Source organism: Hibiscus syriacus, unplaced genomic scaffold (assembly GCF_006381635.1).
Source record: "Hibiscus syriacus cultivar Baekdansim isolate YM2019G1 unplaced genomic scaffold, ASM638163v2 tig00004035_pilon, whole genome shotgun sequence".
Classification (NCBI taxonomy): domain Eukaryota; kingdom Viridiplantae; phylum Streptophyta; class Magnoliopsida; order Malvales; family Malvaceae; genus Hibiscus; species Hibiscus syriacus.
The window spans coordinates 112222-136728 of NW_024061993.1; the positions used below are offsets into that span (position 1 = coordinate 112222).

At 33.4% G+C, this 24507-nt stretch overlaps 1 pseudogene; it reads right to left on the reverse strand.

Moving 5' to 3' along the window:
- Window positions 1–6172: 6172 nt before the first annotated feature.
- LOC120186836 lies at window positions 6173–6963 on the reverse strand (annotated as a pseudogene).
- Between the last annotated feature and the right edge of the window lie 17544 nt (window positions 6964–24507).

Consider the following 24507-nt stretch of genomic DNA (forward strand, 5'->3'; position numbering starts at 1 on the left):
GACTTTGTTTACATGCCAACATATTTATCACATAACAATACATACTGTATAATTTATTTCTGATCTGATCTTCAAGTGGAGATATGTTGTTCTGCTGAGCTTATAATGGATCTTTCTGCTTTTCGGTACCTACGTGTAAAACGCTTACACGCTAAGTCATAGACTTAGTGAGGCATAATGATAATAACAATGAAATATAGCGATGATGCTATAATAAGATAAAGTATAATGAAATCATATATGCAATCCATGTAAGCTGCATAACCATGTATCTTACCAGTAATCTCATCAAATTAACCGTCATGAATTAGTATTAATAAGTTCCATTAGCCCATGATATCATACTGAGAACCTGAGGTATATGAGTATTGTGAGGTTGTGCACTATGCTTTCACCACAGCTCGTATAAATTTTCACAGAAATGCCACGTAGAATTTGTCCCGAAGGACCGCGTAGAATTGCACCGAAGTGCCACGTAGAAATGCACCGTAATGGCATATAAGATTTGTCCATAAGGACCATATATAAATTCCTTAAGAAACATATACATATACCAAGGATCAAGTAGGTGTCTCAAAAGACCTCGTACATGTTCCAAAGAATATATGTGTCCCGAAGGACCGCGTAGAATTGTCCAGAAGGACTGCGTAACCCTCTAATCTTGGCATGCCAATTATACCTATAGTTCTCATCTACATAACATGGACTTTCACAATTCACATAGTTTATATCGCGTAGACATATAACTTCTTACCTTTATCACGTAGCTCGTATAACTTTTCAAACATATTCACTTAGAATATTGTCACATAATGCATATAATATGAATTCATGTCATGTATCATAATATGGAATGTAATCATGTATCAAGATATTAAATCTAGACTTATCACAAGTCTATAACTGAATATACTATTATATTCATGCTATGCATATGCACTCACCTATATCTCTTTGTCTTTCCCTCGATCGATCTTACTTGTCAATTGTTCCGAAACTTGCTTAGGCTTAATATCTACATAAACATAATTTCTGAGACGATTATCAAAAACCTAAACCTTATAACTTGCTGTTAATAACTTAAGCTAATTTAATGAACCATAAATTCACTTTTCCTTTAGGAGTGTACCGATGCACTATGGGTGCATCGGTTCCCAAAATAGCTTCGAAATTTTCATGCATCGATGCCTGCCGGTGTGTATCGATGCACCTTCAAATTTGGTCTTAGTGCATCAGTACCTATTCATAGTGTATCGATGCACCTGTCCAGAATAAACTGGTTTCACCCAAAAATCATCTACACTTCACCCAAATTTTCATGTATACAACCCTTATTATGCTACTAAACTCATCTATAACAACTTTAACTAATTTCTATCATTCCAACACTTTATAATCTCCCATATTTCATCCAAATTCTTAAAGTTAAGAATCATACCCAAATTTCCATGTTATCCAAACTTTGATTTAACACTTATAACTTCTTATTCACACCAATGACAAGTCAATTTCACCTTCTAAATCCATTTATACATCTTTATTCAAAATTTCACTTATCCACTTCTTAGCTTTAATCCTTCATAACATACAAATCTTTGAGTTTCTATAACCTTTTTTCATCTCAATTATGTTTCCTAAGTCTTCCTTAACCAAAACCATACTTAAATTTTAAAGATTAACCAAAAGAAATCCAACTTACCTTGGCTTTGGGCTTCATGTTGGAGAAGAGAAGAAGATGAAGAAGATAAGTCTGAAACTTATCTCCTCAAAACATGCTCACATGGGTATTATAATACCCACAATTATTATTTTATTTTTCATTTGGTCAATGACCCTTTTGCCCATTTCCTTCTCATTCATTTGTTAAATCATCCTACACAATACATTTCAATTAATTCCTTCACTTTTTAATTTATCTAATCTGGTCATTGAATTTTAAAATCTTACACTTTAATCACTAACCCGGTATTGAGGATGTTACATCATCATAACCATTGTTAAATATTTTGTAACATAAAATTAACGGTGAAATAACTAACTAGATTTTTTGATTTAATATATAAAAATTGAAATGTAATGCATACATTTTGTAATATAGAATTAGAGGTGAAAGAACTATCATAAAGTTGAAAATGCACCGTAACCATACTTTCTTTAACCTTTTAGAGGTGAAATAACTAACTAGATTTTTTGATTTAACATATAAAAATTGAAATGTAATGCATATATTCTGTAATATAGAATTATATTCTATAATGTATATATTTTTTTATTTATACATATTTTATTGTTTGTTTACAGAATATGTCATCTTTTGATGAGAATGGAGATGCTAATTACGTATTTGTTGAATCGATGATGGAGTCTTATGAGGAGGGAAGACAAAATTCAGAAGCAAAAAAATCTTTTCTCGATAAAAATAGATGAAAGAGGAAGAGAAAGTCCAAGTGGTGAAGTCATTTTTCAGTTAATGAAGAGGATCCCAGTTTTGCTTCCTGTAAGTATTGTAAAAAATTTATTGGTTGTAAAACCAAAAATGGAACTACACCTTTAGCAAATCACATTAGTAGGTGCAAAAAAATATCCTCCAAATTTGGATAATAAACAAAAACTGATTGATTTTGAAAGTGAAACGTTGGTAAATGAAGATGGAATTACTTAATTAGTTAGTGTTCCAAAATGCTAGAAATTTGATCATGATTTGTGTAGGAACAAGCTTGCTAAAATGCTTATTCTGGATGAATTGCCTTTTGCTTTTATCGAGCGCGAAGGTTTCATTGAATTCTGCGAGGCTTTAAATCATGTCTTTAAGCTTCATTCTCATACAACTACCACTAGAGATTGTTATGCTCTTTTCATTGAATAAATAAATGTGTTGAAAAAGACTTTTAAGAACTTACATTATAAGGTTTGTCTAACCACAGACACTTGGACATATGGTCAAAATTTAAGCTATATGTGTTTGACAACTCATTTTATTGACGATGAATGGAATTTGCATAAGAGGATAATAAATTTTTGTCCAATTGCTGGTCATTCCGGACAACTTATTGACAGAGCTGTTGAAAAATGCTTGATTGAATGGGGTTTAAAAAACATTATGACTGTAACCGTAGACAATGCTAGCTCAAATAATTTAGCAATTTAATACTTGAGAAGAAGACTTACCATTTGGGAGTCTAGTTTATTGGAGGGTCGATATTTACATATGAGATGTGCGTCCCATATTTTTAATTTGATTGTGAAAGAGGTTTGAAAGAACTTAATTTGTCAATTATGAAAGTTCGAACTCTTGTGAGATATGTTAGATCTTCTCCCGCTATACTTCAAAAATTTAAAACTTGCATAGAAGAGGAAAAGAGGATAGCAAAAGTCTTGTTACTTTAGATGTTGAGACTAATAGAATTCAATTTTCCTAATGCTCAAATCTGTTATCAAGTTTAAAAATGCATTGCTAGTTTATACATGAAAGACTCTTCTTGTTTTAAAGAACTTAGAAACGTTGGTGGTGGTCCCATTGAAGATGATTGGAAGAGGGTGAGTAGTTTTTTTACCTTTTCTTGAGCATTTTTTATGATGCAACATTGAGATTATCTAGTTCTTGTTATGTGACTTATAACCATTATGCACACGAGATTTATAGGACTAGATTAATGATTTCCAACATAAGTAGTGATGATGAGGGTATTAAGAAAATGACAGCCCAAATGATGTCTAAGTATGAAAAGTATTATGGGAACATTGATAATATCAGTATTATGATGTTTGTGGCTATGATCCTTGACCCTAGGCACAAGTTGAATTATGTTAATTGGATTGTGCATGATTCTTATGATGAAACACAAGCTACTCTTTTGTGCCTCAAAATTAAGATGATTTTGCAATCTTTATTTGACTCATATGCTTCTTCAATGCCTCCTTCAAAGACAAGTGATATGTCTTCCTCCACTTCTACTTCTTTATCTAATTTTACTCAAGGTAGGACTCAAAGTGGAGGTAAGATTGATCTTCAACAACTTATGGCTTCAAAATTTTAAAGTATACGGGTTGTTTATTAACTAGTGCCAACAAAAATGAGTTGGAGAAGTATTTAGAAGATGCTTATGAGTCTCATTTTCAAATTTTGATGTCCTACAATGGTGGAAAGATCAACCAAAAAGATAATCGATTCTTCATAGGATGGCTAAAATGTGCTTGCCATACCTATCTCGACTGTAGCTTCTGAGTCGGCTTTTAGTAAGGGGTCGTGTCCTTGATTCTTTTCGTACTTCATTAACTCCAAAAATGGTTGAAGCACTTGTTTGCACTCAAGATTGGTTACACACCTCTCGATCACCTATTATAATAGAGGAAAGTTTAATTGCCTTGGAAGAGTTGGAGGAAGGTAAGTTTATTTTTACATTTGAATGCTTCTTTTTTTGTTTATTCAATATTTAAAGTTTAAACATAAATGTTATTTTAATATTTTTTTATTTTATTTCGTGTGATGTAGGCATGAAAGATCTAACTTTAGAGCAACCAAAGATTATAATTGACAAGACAATTAATACTTTGGATGATTTGTAAAATTTGTACTTTGAAATTTTGAAGTTCTTAGTGATCCTACTATCTCTTTTATTATGTTGTTAAGACTTGATACTCTTGTGTGGTATTTTATTTTGAACATCTTGTGTTGATTTTATTGTATTGTTGAGATTTGATTCTTTGTGTGGTATTTTTAATTTGAACATCTTGTGTTGATTTGAGACTTGATACTCTTATGTAATATTTTTATTTTGAACATCTTGTGTTGGTTTATTGTGTAGTTAATGTACACTACTTTATGCTATTTAACATTTAGGGACTATTTTATTGTACTATGTTATTTAAAATTTTAATTGTAGTGGGTCGTGTAATTACATAAACAAATTGTTGGAAAACAAGTAAATATAAATATTTTAATTTCTGTTAATTTTTTATTGGATTTTTGAAAAACAAAATCGGATTCGGATATTTGGATATCCGATCCGAAATTTTGGTTATCTGAATTTTTGGATATATGATTTTTTTGGATCGAATACGAATCATTATTTTAGGTATTCGAAATTTTCGGATATTCAAAATTTTGAATAGGATAATATCCGATATTATATAATGCACACCGTCCCAGGCAGCAAAATCAAAGTAGAGACCATTTAGCATGGTTATCAAAATCGGATCGGACCGGCCGGTTCAACCGGATGAACCGTGAACCGGTGGCCTGTCCGGTCCGGTTACCTCACAAAATCGAGCTGGCAATGAACCGGTAGAACCGGTTGAAAACCGGGAAAACCGAGGTGAACCGGCTGAAAACCGGCAAAACCAGTTTGAACCGCCGATTCACTTTTTTTTCCTTTAAAAAAAATTAAATCAAACGCCGTCGTTTGTTCAACGAGCCTAGTCAAATTCGAGTATTGTTGAGCTCAACTCGAACTCGAAAACTTTAAAAGTAAGCTCAACTCGACTAAAAAACTCACGAGCTAAAAATTATCAAGTTCAACTCGAACTCGAAATATAATATTAAAACTTGAACTCAAAAAAAAATTAAAAGTTCGATTGAAGCCTAAAATCTGAGCTTAATTGAAGCGAAAGAATAATTTGCTCTGTGCTCACCAAAAGGCTCTATGATTTTTCAAATTATCTCTATTATTTATAGAAGTAAGTTGGGATGTTCTTCTATGTTTCTTAGCCATGTAAGATTGTTTTGTTCTCATATTTTTACTCTTTAAACTTTTGGGATGCTCTTCTATATTTCTTAGCCATGTGAATTGTTTTTTAAAAAATTAAACCAAATGACATCATTTGTTATGATTTTTTTAAGCCCCAATTTTATTTTTTTGATTATAGTTATATAATTATATTTATTATTTAATATGTTTTACCTTAAATTTATGTTGTAGTTGATTTGAATCATTTTGTTTCACTTGATTTTATTGTTTTTAATTTATATATGTTATGACTTGTGATATTTTTATACCTTTTAATATTGTAAACTTAAAAAAAGTGTTACATATATATTAATATTAATTTGAATATTATGTAAAATTAAAAAAATATTATTTTATATAAAATCCGATTCAACTACGATTGAATCCGAGTCCGATTTTAAAAACATTGCCATTTAGCAAAATCCTAAAATATATATTTCTTTGGAAAGAAAGCTATCAGATAAAGAGCTACAACAACATACTAGATAGAAGAAACATGAAAGGGGCAACCAAGTGTGCTAAACCCAGCCACACCTTTAATTTTATTGTGAATCAAAATGGTACGGAACATATTAGCCACTGCATCTTCCCTGGATTCTTAGGTTCTGGTGATGATCCATCAGTACCGCCGCTGATGACGGTGGAGCGGAGCCACAGAGAACTTCATAAGGCCTACGTTGCAGTGAAAGCCATCACGTTCAGCACAAACAAAATAGTAGGGCTTCTTCTTCATCCTCAAAACGAAGTGGAACCCATTTCCAGCTCCTTGAGTTTGGTTGGCAATCATCTTAGCTTTCTTCAAGTCGCAGTTCAGGAAGCTCTTGAGTTGGGTAGCAGGGACACACTGTGAGGGAACGTAGTGTTGCTCGGCGGATCGTATTTGAACACTGCCAAAATAGGCAATCATCATCATGTCAGCATAAACAAGAACATTGTAAGAAGATTTTTTTTGTTTTACCTAGAGTATCATTGAAGTAGAAGGGAGCAGTTTTGAGTGACCAATCGGTGAAGTTGACCCCAAATTTCCAATGCTGTGATCCCCCAACTATGAACATTGGGGGATTACGAGGGGAACCCAGAGTCAAGTTAGCCAAGCCTACTTTCACCAAGGAAGCTGCCAGCAGTAGCACAAGTGCTTGAGAAAATCTGAAACCCATTTTGTCAGTCTAGTTTGGGAGATTGAAATTGGGGGTGGTGTCGGCAATGGGAGGATAACCTCACAGTTTTTATCGGCAAAATAAATGTACAACACGTATCTCCATGAGGTTTTGAAAAGACTTTAATACAGCCTGAACTTCACAACTACCTGGACCCACCAACTTAAAAGCATCGTCAGCCGGAGGAGACCAAGATTCCGTATTTGTTAATATCAAGAATGTTTTTCAACTTTCTCTTCATTTTCTATAAGGTTAGATTGTGCGTCTTCTTTTTACAACACTTACACGATGAAACGATGACGGACAATTAGGAATCAGCTTCTTCCGTTGTTCTTTTGATGCATTGGAGTAACTTAGTGATAGAGTTTGAAGAAACCAACTTAAAACTTAAAAAAAAGTAAAGGTTAAATTAAAAATTTTAAAAATTTTGAATAGGCCAATTTACATTTTTCAAAAATTGTGGTTTAACTAAAATTTTTAAAAGTTTAAGAGGCTTAACTAATTTTTTAAAATTATGGAAGGAGTTTAATTAAGATCATTTTAAAATTTTAAAGCTTAATATGAATTTCTAATAATTTTATGGGGGCCAAATTAATTTTCTAAAATTTTAAGGGTTTAAAATTGAAAATTTAAAAATGGGAGCATGGACCCCACATGTCCCAACTATGTTCCGCCATTGGATTTCATCCAACCCGACCCGAGAACAAGAGAGCCTCCACCCGAGATTCGATCGATAAAAACAAGGTTTCATCTGACCTGACCCGACCTGAATATATGACATAGAAACCCGACCCGACCTGACTCGAAATAATAAAAAAATATTTTTATTGAATAAAAATAGTGACTTAATTGAAAAAAATTATATAAGAGGGTATTGTTGTAATTATCCCTAAATATGTATGGTAAAATTGTATATTTTTTCGGGTCGATTTTTTTACCTTAAACCCGAACCCGATTTATTTAAAGAAAAATCCGACCCGATCGGGTCGGATCAGAACCCGTCGGGTTCGGGTCACATGTTCATCCCTAATAATGATTGATAGATCATTATCAAAGGTTGAGAGTTTTTTTTTTAGTGATGGAAAGAAAGCCAAGAAACTAAACAGTACTGTCGTGGCAATTGTCTTACAAAAAGACAGAATAGATCAATGGAGGTGGGTTGTGAAAAAGATGAGACCCCAACGAGAGCTTCCAGGCCAAATGAGTCTTTCCATCAGCTACCTTATTACATTCTATCGGGACATGAACCAATCGAACTTGGCATTCCCTCTTGAGCAGCGCAGCAATGTGGTGGTGTAGCGAGGAACGATTACACTCCCTCAAATCATTAAAATTCTGAACAACCTGTTTGTTATCTGATTCCACGACAACAGATCGGATTCCTAGATCCCAGGTCAATAATAAGCCCTCAAGAATACCCCATATCTCCATGTCCAAAGCTGAACACCTCTCAATAAGCTTAGCAAAACTAACCACTTAAGATCACACAATGATCATATAAGAAAAAAGTTAGAAACCTAACCAAAAAAACTCGAAGAAAAGATATATACAAATAAATCTAACTACATTGGTAAATGAGCCATAAAATGAGCAAGCTATTGAAAGAATACTAAAAGATCACAAATCAGAATTAAACAACGTGAGAAAACTATATACGAACACAAATCACGTATTCAAATCAAATCCGATGATACAAAGTAGGGAAGATCAACATGATAATAAATTTCATATTGATAAGTCGTGACGTTGTCAAATTTAATCTTGAAAAAATGATAAAAAAAGAATGACTAATTGATCAAAAGCGTGTTATAATGACAGAAGAAAACGTACCATAAATATAACGTTATTAAAAATAAAAATTTAAAAATGTGATATAAGAAGGAAAATAAAATATACTGACGACGATCAAACTGATGTCATCACTTATTAACCAAAAATATGAAAGTTTGATATGGTCATGATGTTATGATGTTGCTCATGTTCTGCAGTAGCCATCGCGACCATGACTTTTATGGATGTCCGTGTGATTTTTTTATGAGTCTTGTGCAAGTGTGGATCATGTCTGTTAAACCTGGTCTAAATATTTCGTTGCGGATTAATAAATGTCTCGAATCATTTGGCGAGCTTGTGGCCATGTGATATCTTAATATTGGGTAATTGAGTATTTTTATGATTTTGTATGTATCTTTATTACAAACAAAGAAAAAGGATAAACGATTTTTTTTTAAAGTTTTTTAATAATCTGAAAGGATTATAATGATAATATATATTTAAAATATGTTTTAATTTTTGACAACAACAGACATTCTATTTATATAGTTATTTAAATACAAAAACTCAAAAATATTAACACTTTTTTAGTTTTTTCTTTATTAATCTAGGATAAGTACAATGCACTATTTGTTTAAATATAACTCTCAACCTTTCGACATTAAACACTCACACTCTAACATCTATAGTTCTTAAATTCGATCCTCAAAAATAACAATAATTCATTTACTACGGAAACGAATGCCATTCTTGTAATTCACGGGTTCAAACCCTGCCAAACCCTTCGTTCAGTGGCATTGTATGCTTTACCTTTTTCTAACCTTTAAATCTCTTAATAGGTTTACTTTTTATGTTTTGAAAGTTACGTCATAAAATTTTATCCATATATATCAAGTATGAATACAAACATTAAAAAAGAAGAATTGGGTATCATAACTACAATTTTATATATTTTCATACCACCGTTGAAGAAACGAACAACAATCCATCACACGTAAGATCACATAGATACATGCAAACTGACACTTTTCTGATCTCATGCATGGAACAGACAAGAGGCACGAAATCACTACTAACAATATTTGTATTCTTCTTCTGTATTAATTATATATATATATGATATGGTAACTTCTTAAAATGTAATACCAGCCTACCAGGGGAACCCTGCAAATTTCTCAACTCCATCTGTTCTTAACCCTAACAATTAACCCATTCTTCATCCGATAAAACGCACTGTTCTTAGAACCAATTTTCTGGCCTTCAATCACATGAACATTGTAGTTATGAATAATAGCAGTTGCGGTAGACTTCATCAAGAGAAACGACAACTCTTTCCCTGGACAAATCCAAGGTCCCGCCAGGAACGCGAAAAATTTACTTGGCGACTCTCGTTTAATCTTCCCTTATTTATTGATCCACCTTTCCGGCTTGAATTCACAGCAATATTCTCCCCATAAACTTCCCATCCTTCTCATTGCATCGGCTTCGTACACGTTCTGAACGTGTCACGTTTTAGGGGTGAATGGATTAGAGGTGACAGAGATTTCAGGAAAGAAAGAATTTAAGGTAAAAGGAAATACTCATTTCATTCATAAGAGATGATCCAGAATTGGATTTGGTATAATTTATATATGCACATGTACCCTCACAACTGTAATATATATTGAAAATCTAACAAATCTAACGGTTAGATTGCTGACTCGTGCAGGTTCCTTCCAGTTGGTTGTACAGCTCGGAGCCCATTATCTTCCAGGCCCACAGCAGTAGACACATCTTTAGATCCTTATCCGTTCCAAATCTCCAATTTACTCCCAATCCTCAATTGCTTCTGATTCACCCCCAATTCTCTTTGTTCTAACCCTATTTCAACTTTCATCGTGACAATATCGCCTCCACCAGATGATCCTTAACCCCAAGGATCGAAATCAGGGAATTGTGTCTTCAGCATGGTGTAATCTCCCAAGTTGTGTCGGCAGGCCCCATGTTAGTCCACTGAATAAGTAACTGAGTGACCGCCTGGTTCTGGCGTTTGATCATTCGTTTATTCAAAACTATGTCTGGATAAACCTTCAATTGGTCATCAGCTGTGACATTTGGGGGATCGATCTAGGTCACTCCCCATTTTCCAACCTTCTTTTGAGTAAACTAATGTGGAATACATTATGCAATTTTGAATATGTTAGAAGCTGTAACTTGTACCCAATCTGACCAATTCTATCTTGTAGGGGCCAAAGTACCTAGCAGCGAGCTTCAAGTTTTTTCTTAAAGCAATGAATGTTTGTCTGTAGGGCTGGAGCTTCTGGTAGACCTCATCCTCCACTTAAAACTCTCTGTCTATGTGATGTTTGTCGAATATATATTTCATGTGATTACTAGCTTTAAGTAATTGTTCGCGTAGTAATGTATTTAGCTGATCCCGTTGCTGCATAATGTCTTGAACTGCCCCGACTCTGGATTCTCTTGACCAAGATAAATTAGGAGACTTGTAGCCATATAGTGCGTCAGATAAAGTCATTTCCAAAGCAATGTGGTAATTAGTGTTATACCACCACTCGGCTTGGGCTAGCCACTTCGACCATTAGGTTGGCTTTAAAAACACGTACATCTAAGATAATGTTCCAAGCATTGGTTGAGCCTTTCAGTTTACCCATCCGTTTCTGGATGATAGGCAGTGCTAAAAAAAGTAGTAATTCTCAGTTGCTTCAGTAATTCATGCTAAAAGAGACTAGTAAAAGACTTATCTCTATCCGAAATAGCGACCGTAGGAGGACCATGTAGTTTGTAAACTTAGTCTAAGTAGACCCTGACAATTTCCACCACTGTGTAGGGGTGGGACAATGGCATAAAATGACCACATTTAGTAAATTTATCAATCACCACCAGAATACAATTGTATTTCATGGAAAGTGGCAAGCCTTCAATGAAGTCTATTGTGATGACTTCCCAAGCATTGTTTGGAACTAGAATAGGTATAACAACCCTGGTTTAGCAACATGTTCAACTTTATTCCTCTGAAATAATTCACATTGCTGCACATGCAGTTGAATCGTAGTCTTTATTTTGGGACAGAAAAAATAAGACTTGATTCTTTGATAGGCAACTTAAATACCATAACGACCTCACTTTAGTGAGTTATGTAGAGCCAGGATAATTTTCTCTCTAACGTCTCCCTTACTGCCAACATAGGCTTTATTTTTGAAATACAAAACCCCTTTAACCAATTTCCAATTTCTATCTTATCTGGTTGAAGAATCAGAATAGGAACTTTCTACTGTGCAATGGCATCATCCACATAACTTTTCTCAATGTCATGTATCCAAGTAGGAGTTATAATTGTCACTCCCAGTTGTAGAAATTCTCCAGAATTCCCTTACCGTCTAGAGAGTGCATCAACCACTTTATTAGTCTTTCTCTTCCTGTATTGAATGATATAATCAAGCCCCAGTAACGTAGAAAGTCCATTCGTTTGGATAACTGCAGTTAACTTCTGCTCAAAGAGGTGTTTTAAAGGTTCATGATTGTCTTGATTACAAAAGAACCATTCTCTAAATAGTGTCGCCAGTTAGATACTGCCATTAAAATGGCCAAATAATCATTCTCATAGATTGAAAGATCTGAATGTTTTGGGCCAAGAGCCTTGCTGAGATAGGAAATAAGTCTTCATGCTTGAGAGAGAACTACCCCAATGCCTTTAGAACCAGCATCTGTTTCCAAAAAAATTATGCTCAAAATTTGGTAAAGCCAAAACTAAAGCCTTGCACATGACATTTTTCAATTCCTCAAAAGTTTCCATGGCTTCCCGGACCAATGAAATCCTTCCTTTTTGAGCATATTTACCAAGGGTTTGCTCAATTCTCCATAACCCTTGATAAATTTCCTGTAGTATCCTGTTAAACCCAAGAAACCCCTTAAGGATTTCAAATTTTAAGGAAATTCCACTGGTGCATGACCTTAATTTTAGTAGGGTCATTGCCACTTATTGTGTTGAAATAAAATGCCCCAAATAATCTACTTGTTGTTTTCCAAAGAAGTATTTACTTCTTTTGGTATATAATTTATTCTTTAACAGAATATTCAAAACAATCCTTAAATGATGTTTATATTCTGCCAAGCTAGAACTGTAAACCAAAATGTCATCAAAGAACACAAGAACAAACTTCCTTAAATATACACCAAATAAATCATTCATCAATGCTTGAAAAGTAGCTGGAGCATTAGTAAGCCAAAGGGCATTACCTTAAATTCGTAATGTCCTTGGTGAGTCCTAAAAGCATATTGTGAATGTCTTCCTCCTTAATCCTGATTTTCCAGTATCCGGATCTTAGATCAATTTTTGAAAAGAATACAACCCTATTCAGTTCATTAAGTAAGTCCTCTACTATGGGAATAGGAAATTTATTCTTAATTGTGGTAGAATTAGGCTGTCTGTAGTCTACACAGAATCTTAAGTCCCGTCCTTATTCTTGATGAGTAAACATGGGGAAGAAAAAGGGCTTTTGCTCACTTGAATGATAGAAGATGACATAATCTCAGCAATTTCTTTTCTACTTCAGTCTTATGATGATGTGCAAACCTGTATGGTCTAAGATTCACAGGTTGTGCCTCATGTTTTAGCACAATAGCATGATCGTGCTTCCTTTTGGGAGGCATTACCTTAGGCTCTTCAAAAACTCCCTGAAACTCTTCTAGTATGGGTTGAAGTTGTTTAGGAATTGTACTTTCAACACTTCAACACTTAACCAGTAAATTTCCCTACTTAATTTATTATCTTTCTCTACTAACTTCTGAAACTTTTCTCCTGTGATGGTTCTGATTAAGGGTAGTTTTTGAGTCCCTCTAATAATAACAGTCTTCCTATCATTCTTAAAAACCGATAGTCCTAGCTTTGAAGTCCTTCATAATGGGATTGAATTCCTCCATCCAATCCACCCCAAGTACCATGTCACTGCCTCTTAGGGACAAGACTCTAAAATTATGCTAGAACCTATAACCCTGTATCTTCCAACTCATCTTGTTACTACTAGCAGTACTGTACAACTTCTCTCCATTAGCTACTATGATTACTAATAGTTGAGTGTGTACTAACTCCACTCCCTCCTTAGCCCACTTAGGAGTTACCAAACTATGAGTACTTACGCTTTCTATCAGTATATTCAATGGCTTCCCTCTGATGAATCCTTGTATCCTTAAGGTAGTGTGCCATACGTTTCCTGTAACGGTATTAATGGAGATTTCTATAGCTTTTTTTTCTAAGTCTTCAGTTTCCCCAGGTTCCTCTTCTTGCATTTATTTTTCAATAGATTCTTTCTCTTCCTCCATGCAATTCAACTGTCTGACCTTATATTGATGTCCAGGGGTAAACTTCTCCTGCATTTAAAGCACAAATTATGGGTTCTCTATACTCTACCAGGCTCTGCTTAGCATTGTTGTTTGGATGACTTGTTTTAATCATAAGACTAGTATTCAAATTTTTTTTTGGTTAGTCTGAGGTATGTAAAAAAATCTGTTAGGAGATTTATACTTTTTACTCTCAATCTCATTTTCCAATTCATATAGTTTAGCTTGCTGTATGCTTCAGATAGATTTATGGGTTCCAACACCTTAAATTTGTGCTTTAAATCTTCCTTGAGGCCATTAATGAAACTAGAGACAAAGTAGTCTTCCCCCAAATACATATTCTGTTATAAAAATAAGGCCTCAGCTCTTCAAATTTCTCATGGTACTCCTCCACACTTCCATTCTTCATTAACTTGTTGAACTCCTCAATAAGTTTGAATAGTTTCTATCACAGAACCTATGACACGAATTTGCCTCAAATTCATGCCATGTTACTCTATATGTTTGCATAATGTAGCCATCAAACCAGGTCTCGGCCCTTCCCACTAAATACATGGTAGTTACCTCCATTTTCTGTTCTTCTGGATTCCAAACAAATTTAAGTACATTTGGTACTTGCTAATCCATCCTCTAGGATTTCTACCATCAAACATCTATAGCTCCACCTTTGGTCAGGGTAAGACAGAACTTGTGCTTCCAAAAGGAACCTTAGATGAATTTCTATTGTATTTTCTTCACTTTCCATTTTAATCTCACTAGAACTGCCCACATTGTTATCTAATTGCAACTTTGAGTAAAAGGTGTAGAACCTTGGAATGCCACTGGTTTAGATGCTAAGATACCTGGTTCATTAGGTTAGTAAGAATACCTCTTTTTTTCTCCTATTATAGTAACCTGTATCAGTTTCTTACCTATTGAGTTAGAGGTATTGGGTTCATTTACCTGGTTGTCCTTCTTCTTTTCACGATCAAAACTTTTTTTCTTCAGAAGTTTCTTCCCCTCCTTGCTCCTCAGGATTTTTAGGTTGCTATTCAAGTATCCTCTCTGCTCTGAAAACTCAAATTCCAAGTTCTCCAACCTTTTCTCATTCTATTCCCACCATTTTGGAACTTGGGAGTTATCTTTTGGGTCTACAATTTGATTCTGTAGCTCCTTAACATTTTTTGAATGGCATCCAATGTTGCATCTTCTGTCATCGCTTGATTTTTCTTCTACGTTTCCAGTTTTTAAGTGGCCCAGACCCAGGCTTTGATTACCAATTGTCACGTTTTAGGAGTCAATGGATTAGAGGGGGATAGATATTTTAGGAAAGAAAGAATTTAAGGTAAAAGAAATACTTATTTCATTCATAAGATATGATCCAGAATTGGATTTGGTACAATTTATATATGCACATGTACTTGTAGACACTCGTTTTGTCCGAGATTTTTTATTATTATAATTATTAAATATTAATTTAATTTATTATTTTGTAGGCTATTACAAATATCCAATTTGGGTCCAAACCCCAGACCATACCTATTTTTCCCTAACCCAAATTGGTTAAGGCATATCTGCAGCCCACAAGCTGAGGGTTTAGGGAAACCCTAGTCACCTCTACTCCAGCAACGTTCCTCCGTCGACTGTGTGAGACACGCCAGTAGTACCAACTGAGCTTCATCACCAATTCCACGCCAGCAAGCTTACAACTACTAATCTTCACTTGCTTGTTCTCTCCAAGGTCCCCACAAGAAATATCTCTAGCAACTCCAATGACCAGAGATTCTTTGGCCTCGTCATCATGCAAGGAAAAGTGACCCATAAAATGTGACATGCAAAAACATAAAAGAAATTAGAGATTTTTCTTAATTTTTGGCTGTAATTGGAGGGTTATAAAACTCAAAAGGGAATGTAATGGTGGGGTTTTTTTTCATCTGTCATATTTGAGAGAAAAATAATGTAAACAGGGGAGTTTTTTCTTCTTCTCTCCATTTTTTCGATTCAAGAGAAGTACTACATAGAATATTACAAAGTATATTTTATTTCCATTCGAAACAACAAAAAAGATACACAATTATCATGCAAATTAAGAAAGTTGTTTTACTTTCTTTCGAAATAACAAGCAAAAGAAAACCATTCAAAACAAAAGGAAAAAAGAGATTCGTTTACCTGGGTTATGTTTCGGGTCTTCACTGGAAGTTGGGGAGTTCCAAGCATCGATGTAAGTAAAAGGAGTTCTTTTATCTATATCGTTTTTCAAGCATTTTTTTATTTTCAAGAATAGCAGTGAGAGAGAGTAAAAAATATTTCCCTTAATTTGTTGAGTCATCGTCAGTCTTAGGGGCATCTAGAGCGTCGTCGGAGTCTTGTAGGAAAAGGAAAATTGGAGAGTTGAGTGTCGTATGGTGTTTTAGCCCTTGAATATTAGATTTAAGGCCCGATCTAAGTGTTAGAGTGTAGTCAAGAGTCATTGTAGTCTCAAGTCGCCAGAAATAGAAGTAGTGTAGAACTATGTTTTGATATAACAAATTAAGGCAAAATGTTTTTGGACTTGAATTGAATTTATTCAAAGTTTTCAAAAGGTTTCAAAAATAATTCAAAGTCCATTAAATTCGGATTTGAGCAAAAATATTAAGAGGTACCGATACTGCTATGAATGGGTATCAATTCCCCCATGAATGGGTACCGATACCCCTATGAATGGGTATCAATACCCCTATAAAGGCTCAAATATCGAATGAAAAAAGGGTATCGATACCATGCAAGGGTATCGATACCATGCAAGGGTATCAATACCATAGTGCAAAGTAGTACCGATACCCCTTAGGCAGTATCGATACTACAAGGCTCCAACGCTAGTTAAATTTGAATTTAACAAATGTAGTACCGATACCCCATAGAGGGGTTCTGATACCCTGTTCTGGATAACCTATTTTTGCAGAAAAATCATCCTCAAACGGCTCCAAAACATCCCCAATAGCTAGATACGACTTCAAACTCATTTCAAGCTATAAATACAAGCTAATAACTTGAATAAGTAAGAGAACACCTATCCAAGCAATCAAACAAAGAGAAGTAGTTTTTCATTCTTAGTTTATCTTTCTCTTGTAAATATTTTTGTTATTGTGAGCTTAATTCTTGTAAACACCTACCTTAGAGAGGTTTTCTTGTTTACATTTCCTTTAATTGTAAAGGGGTTTTGGTTCTAGCTGAGCCTGCTAAAAGCTAGGGATAAGGTTCTAGTTTAGCCCGTGAAAAACTAGGGAGTTGTAAAGGTTATCTCTTTTCCTGTAAAAAGAAAGAACAAATTAGTGAATTTGTTGGAAAATCCTTGGTGAAGAGCTAAGGTAGTGGATGTAGACTTGGTTGAGAAGTCGAACCACTATAAATCGCTGTGCGATTTTCTATCTTTCAATCTCCTTACTCCCTAAACACAAAAATCGACCCAAACCCTCTTGAACCCCTTCTGTTGTCGATTCGAGCTTCTACAAATCCCAACAAGTAGTTAGTGGGTTGTTTTTGGATTATGAGGAGAAAGCCGAGAGTTAGGTTATTAGTTTAGGTTTTGTTTATTCATGTTAGGTGGTGACCGGAGTAAGGGTGGCCACCGATTTACGGTGGCCGGTGTGAGCCTAAGGTTTTTGTGATTCTCGGTTGAGATAAGGGAGGGATGAGTATAGAAGAGAGTAACGACAACCATGGTGGTTGTTTGAGTTGAGAGAAAGAATTGATAAAATGAGGGTTGAGAAAATGAAAAAACGGCTGGGGAAGACAAATGAGAATTAGGGTATTTTGTCACCCTAAATAATATATATATATATACTCATTAGAACGACGTCGTTTGAGCAGGTTAGGACAACCATTTTGCGTTTGGCTTATTCATTTATGAACCACTTAGGTTTTATGTGTAATTCATTTTAGTCCATAAATCGAGGTTCTCATTTATTTAATTTTGTTTCTTTAGTTTATACGCGTTTAATTTCAGTCCCAAGTATTAGTGTATTTAATTTTTGCTGTTTTAAACAGTTGACCTTTATATTTTTTCATGTTTTTTTTAGTCCTATATATGTTTAGGGGTTTATTTCAATTTCGGTACTTGGAATGTGTTGGTTTATAACCTGATTTGTGTTTAATCTATGATTTTAACTTTCAAGTTGTCTGCCCATTTATTTTCAGCCCTTATGTTTCTTTTTATTTTTTTATTTAGGATAATATAGGTGTAAAAGTGTTCTTACAAAGTTTAGTAATTAATTAAATGGGTTCATATAGGTTTTAGTAAATTATATTTATATTAAACAAATTTATTATTATTTTGTCTCACACACATATATATATATATATATATATATATTAATGAATATAAATCCTGTTTTATTTATTTTAACAAGTTAACATCATGAACATTAATTTTGGTTACATTATTATAATATTTTTTTATTGAACCTTAAAGTTTATTGTTTTTTACTTTTTTAATATTTTTTTTATATATTTATTTGCTTTGACATTTTTGAATCATTTTATTAATTAATATAGTGTTGTATTTTGCATGTTATACTCATGTGCATAACTCAACATCATTACATAATTGGATTAAGAGTAATACCCTTTTAATTTAAAATTGTTTTGAGTGGATTGTCTTAACTTATTAGAGATATACTTTTGACGGTTTTAAATTAAAAGTTTATCCCATCAGTGTCACCTAAAAATTGATTATTCACTTAAAATTTGGAACAAAAGAAAAAGAAATATTCAACTATTTAAATTTTTCGAGAAAATATTGTTAGAACTTATCTAAGATCTGATCTCGATGTTTTTAAATAATCGAATATTCTTTATCTTTCTAAAAAGGCTTGGTAATTTTAATTTAATCTATTTTTGGTGCATTTGAATATTATAATGAAATTATAATATTTCTTTTTTCGAGTAAGAATTGATTACCTCAAGTTATGAGGATTTATTTCTTCTCGATAGGAATTAAATATTATTATATTTCATTTTAAAATTCATTTTTTGTTGTTTTATGGGATCATGAACTTAATTAAATTTGAACTTGTAAATTTCATTGCAAAGACATTAATTAATTGATTAGGTACTGATTTAGGGCGCTTTTGGGGTGCTAATCATTCCCCACGCGTAACCGACTCACAAACTCGATTTTTGGTAACGCATACCTTAACTTGTCTTTTTAATTAAAAGTAATTTTTATTTAAAATGACAAAATGTTTTTTGGGTACCAATCACACCCTAATCAAATATTGGAGGCGACTCCTCAAACCATACAATTTATTTTTTAAAAGGAATCCCAAATTTTTTGAAACTAAAGATTTTTTAAATCACATTACTTTTTAATTAAAATTAATCAATTAACCAAAAGAAATAATTAAAAATTAATGTGATTTTTAATATCTCAGAGAAAAAAATCGTTTTGACAGTACCTCTCAGCTGTAATATGTACTGCAAATCTAACAAATGTAACGGTTAGATTGCTGACTCATGCAAGTTCTTTCAGGTGGGTTGTACAGCTCGGAGCTAATTATCTTCCAGGCCCACTATGACTCCATTAGGTGATGTTGGTTTCTCTTGGATCTGGCCCAATTGGATTCCTCCTCTCCACACGCTCCAGCCCTTCCAGCAATAGACACAACCTCATATCCTTCCCCCAATTTACTCCCAATCCCCAATTGCTTCTGATTCACCCCCAAGTCTCTCTGTTCCAACCCTAATTCAACTTCCATTGTGACAGAACTCGAATGGAATATATGGGATTAGCCTTAAGGTTCTGTTAAATGCTGCCTGAAGATAGGTTAGCTGAGTTAACTCATCGAAGTTGGACGAAATTTCCAAACCCTCGACTTGCTTCATCGATAAGTGTTGCTTTATTTCGTCCCTGATCTTGATTTCAACCGAGGGTGTCTTGGAGATGAGATAAAAGAACCAAGTAAGAGTTAAGCTGTAAGTATCATCACTAGCAAACAAAAAGTGTAAGATATTGTCTCTTATAAGACTATCCTTTGGTGTCGGGCCTGTGATTTCATGTCCCGTAAGGTAACACTTCAAGAAATTGAAATCGTCTTCATTTTTCTTGGATTTGCAGGGTTGGATCGATATATAATGTGTTAAAAGATCATCGAAATCCTTCTAAGCTTCAATTCGTTTCTTCTCTTTTCCAATCTGAAGCCAACTTTGCAGCTTTCGGAGACTATCTAGCATAACATATCTATAAAAAGCTACTTCAAGAGTATCACTCATGACTTTATGGAACCGATTCTAGGGGAATTCAACGGAGAGTACGCATGGGTTGAATCTGATGGCCATTATACAACCGATATCAAACTCATGCCTTATGAAAACATCCTGCAAGTTCATCACCATCTCTCGTCGAGGAACATATTTGAGCACCTTAACGAGCCCTCCCTCGATACGTTGATGGAGAACCTTTGAAAGTGATTGTTTGAACTTTGGGTGGTGCAAGAAAGCGTGGAACATTTTCCGGTGAAGTTTTGATAATCGTGTTTTGCTATCAAAATAATTTGACTTCTTAATATAAAAAGAAAAGGTATATAAAAAGCAGAATTGATCACAAGGACTATGATTTTTACGATTTAGAAAATCTTTGATTTAGAGGAGGATAAAATTTCATATGAAGTTGAAATAAAATAAAATAAATAATTAAAATTTAAAAAATAATAAGTAATAATAAATAAAAGGTGAAAATAATATATGATAGTAGTAAATATAAAAATGATTTTTTAAAAGTTGTTTTAAGATAAAAGATAAGAATAAAATAAAATAAAATAACTAAATAAATAATTTAAAGAGATTGAGATAAAAAGAAACTTAAAGTGAAACCAGCCTCAACTTCAGCTTTGCCTCAAATTCCTCGGATCATCGAAATAAATTTTTACTTCAAGATTCATCGGCTTACAAGGATAATTCTTCGCTGCCAACTCGGATTATGTCGTTTCAACAATAACTGATTCTGATCTCAGTTTCCTCTTAGCAAACAATTTTGCTATGTTCTCAGGAAGTCGAATGTGCTTAAATAAGTCAATCATTCCTCAAACGTTAACCATAACAACATCCAGACCAATGTCGGAATTGTTTTGATTTGAGAAGTAAGCTCAGAAAACAGAGAGAGAAATCCGAAGAGATTTAAGTACCTCATAATTCTCATGTTTGGAATTGAGTCTTCGCTTTAGCCTTTGGCTTAAAAGAAAATAGCTAAGCATGACCAAATTCATACTTAGAATAATTGTTGAAAACGAAATTTAAAAGAAAATAAAGAAGTGTGCGAAAAATAGAGAGAAAGCTAAAGAGAAAAAGAAGATTTAATTCTCAGATGAGAGAGATATGTTTCTAGGCTTTCTCTGAGAGGGTATTTATAGCTTCAAATTCTTAAAAACAAGCTAAAGATAATTCTTAAAATAATATCTTAAATCCTAATTAAAACACTTAAAACTACTTAAACTAAAATTCCTAAAGATAAAATTAAAATAATATCCTAAAATATGAGTTTAATTCAAATCTGAATTACAGAAACATGAGGTTGATCTATTCGTTCTTCTAGAAGCGCTGACTGAACTTTCTAGAAATTGTCACGTCAAACCGTGTCATGCCTTGAATCGTGTCTATGTCTCCAGCCGTGATTCTGAAAATAAAAAAACTGCATAATTCTATCCTTTAAGTTCAATTTCCAAATCTGACGTTTTGCACAGAAAATGAATCAAAAATAACTAATCCACAAAAATCAATGATTGAAGAGTAATTTAAAAGCAAAATATTAACTAAATTATACACTTATCAAATTCCCCTCACTTATTCAATACTTGTCCTCAAGCATTCCTCAATTAACATATCAAAATCATAAGTTGCCATCATAAATTTCAATTTATTCCTCAAACTTCCAATTGAGATAAGTCCATGACAATTTCGAATTTCAAGTTACAATCAAACAAAGACACAACTAAGTAAATTTAAAGTGAGTAAGATATCCCAATTAATTGTCAATTTAAGTGAAACATGACTCAATACCTCACAAAGATTCACACATATCTGCTCAAAGTGTTTGGGGTGAATGAAATCGCTCAAACCGAAACTAACCAAAACATTACCATAGGCTTGGAATCCAATCAAGTCTCCACTACGAAAAATGAACATAATGCAATAATCAAGGGGTCTTTAAACAAGGTGTAACGCGGCTTAGGTTAGGGTAGGGAAAAGGAAAAAAGAAAGGTTTAAAATACCGAAACAAGAGATCAAAATAATTAAGAACAATCCACGAATTAACATGAAACACAATGAAACAAGAAAAAAGAATAAATGAAAGACAATTGAAACGATCAATTTTTCCTTCCCTTTTTTCGAATAAAGGGTCTACTTTTTTTCTTCTTCTTCTCCTATTCGAAACAGTGAACAATTTGCTCTTTTTTTTTTTTTTTTTTTTGAAACAATGAATTTTTTTTCTTTTTCGTGGAACAAAAGTGATACAATATCTCAAGTCTCGGTAAGGGTGTGAAAAGAGAGGAAAATAAAAAGAAAGGCTTCGGGTTTAATTATGAGGTATAAAACAAAGAAAGGGAAATAGGCTCAAATGTGGTTCACTAGTGGATACATAAATGATAGGCTTTTTGGGAAAAGTGGTTTGTCCTAGGTGCCCCTATCACATTAAAACATTACGTTCAACTTGTAGTCTCGATATGCATTGTGATTACAAGTTCTAGAAAATCCTAATTAGTCTGGTACACACAAGTTAAACAATGAGAAAGAAAGAAAATGTATGCTCGTTAGGCTCAAATCTCACAAGAAAAGTTTATATGCACTGAGTCAAGTTCATCTCTATCAACAAAAGCATGAAATATCAATACTCAACAAAAAATTCACCAGCTATACCAATCACCAATCATGCAAATTATATTTGATCAAAACATGATCATAATCCAAAAGGAAGCAAGAGTATAAAGTGAAGTTCAAGACTAGCAATCAATGATCTTAACACATCAATATCTAAATAACTCAATTTCAAACAACCAAACAAGTCAAGGAAAAATTTGACGACATGCTTATCCTTCCCCCCTCACTTAATTCGTTTTGTCCCAAAACGTATGTCGAATTTAAAAACAAAAAGAGGGAAAAGGAATACTCCCCAATCTAGTGGTGACCACGGCCACGACCATGTCAAGATGAGCCCGGGCGAAGGTAAGAACTATTCGATCGGAATTCGAATTGTTCAGAAAAAAATAAAATAAAATAAAGCATCTGATAAAATAAAATAAATTTTATTAAAAATAAAGCAAAATGAAAATGAAAATAAAACGAAATGGGTTGCCTCCCATCAAGTGCTTTTGTTTAACGTCTTTAGCTCGACGACCTGACTCAGACTACAAGTTTTAAGAGAAATACTTCTTCTACTTAATACGCTTTTTCCAACTAAGAATTTCCTTATGAGAAATTCTACGATTGTATAATTCTTTTATTTTATCCTTGTAGAATTTGACATTCTCATAGGTTATTCTTCGGATCTTTTTTAGCTTTGACAGCTTATCCAAATAACCAGTGAAGTAGCATTTTCTCCTAAAAATGAACTCTTTAAGTTTTTCGGTATTTATTTCAGTTCTATCTCAGGTACATGCAAAACAGAAGGCAGAACATTGGACTTAACAAGAATCATTTTAGATCGACACAATTTGAAAATATTTTTTTCAACTTCCTGATTTCCTCATCTTGATCTTCTAACTCCCTCCATATATCAAAAGAAAAATTAGTTTCTACAAACTCATTTTCCAAAGGATCAATAATACCAACATAATTTATGCTCGCCACTTTGTCTGGGTGTTTCATTTTCTTATACACATCAAATTTAACGATCTCACCATCAAACTCCATGGTTAAAGTCCCGCTTCTTACGTCATCTTTGTGTACGCAATACTTAGAAAAGGACGCCCCAATAGAATATCATAAGAAGTGCTTGTGCGATCATTCTCCATGTCAATTACATAAAAATTAGCGGGAAATATTAAATCGTTTACCTCCACCAGCACATTTTCCAAGAGTCATTCCAAGTAAATGACAGATCTGTCGGCAAGTTGAATTGATATTTTTGTATCCTTCAAGGGGTCATTAGTAATAATATTGTAAACATAGAGAGTCATTACATTAATAGAGGTACCAAGATCACACATAGCTCGTTTTATCCCAATTTTACAGGGTATTGCGAACATACCTTGGTCTTTCAGTTTCGGTGGTCTTTCATTTTTCGAATTTTTTTTGGAAACGTTTTTTTTAGTATATATTATATATAGTTTGAAATCATTTTAGAAATTATATAATATATGGATTTTAGAAATATTTTTCGAAAACTTATGTATATATATAGTTTTTGAAAAGCATTTTGAAAAATATATATAATATATAGTTTTTGAAAAACGTTTTGAAAATATATATTATATAGTTTTTGAAAAGCATTTTAAAAATATATATATTATATGGTTTTTGAAAAACATTTTGAAAATATAATATATAGTTTTTAAAAATTATTTTGA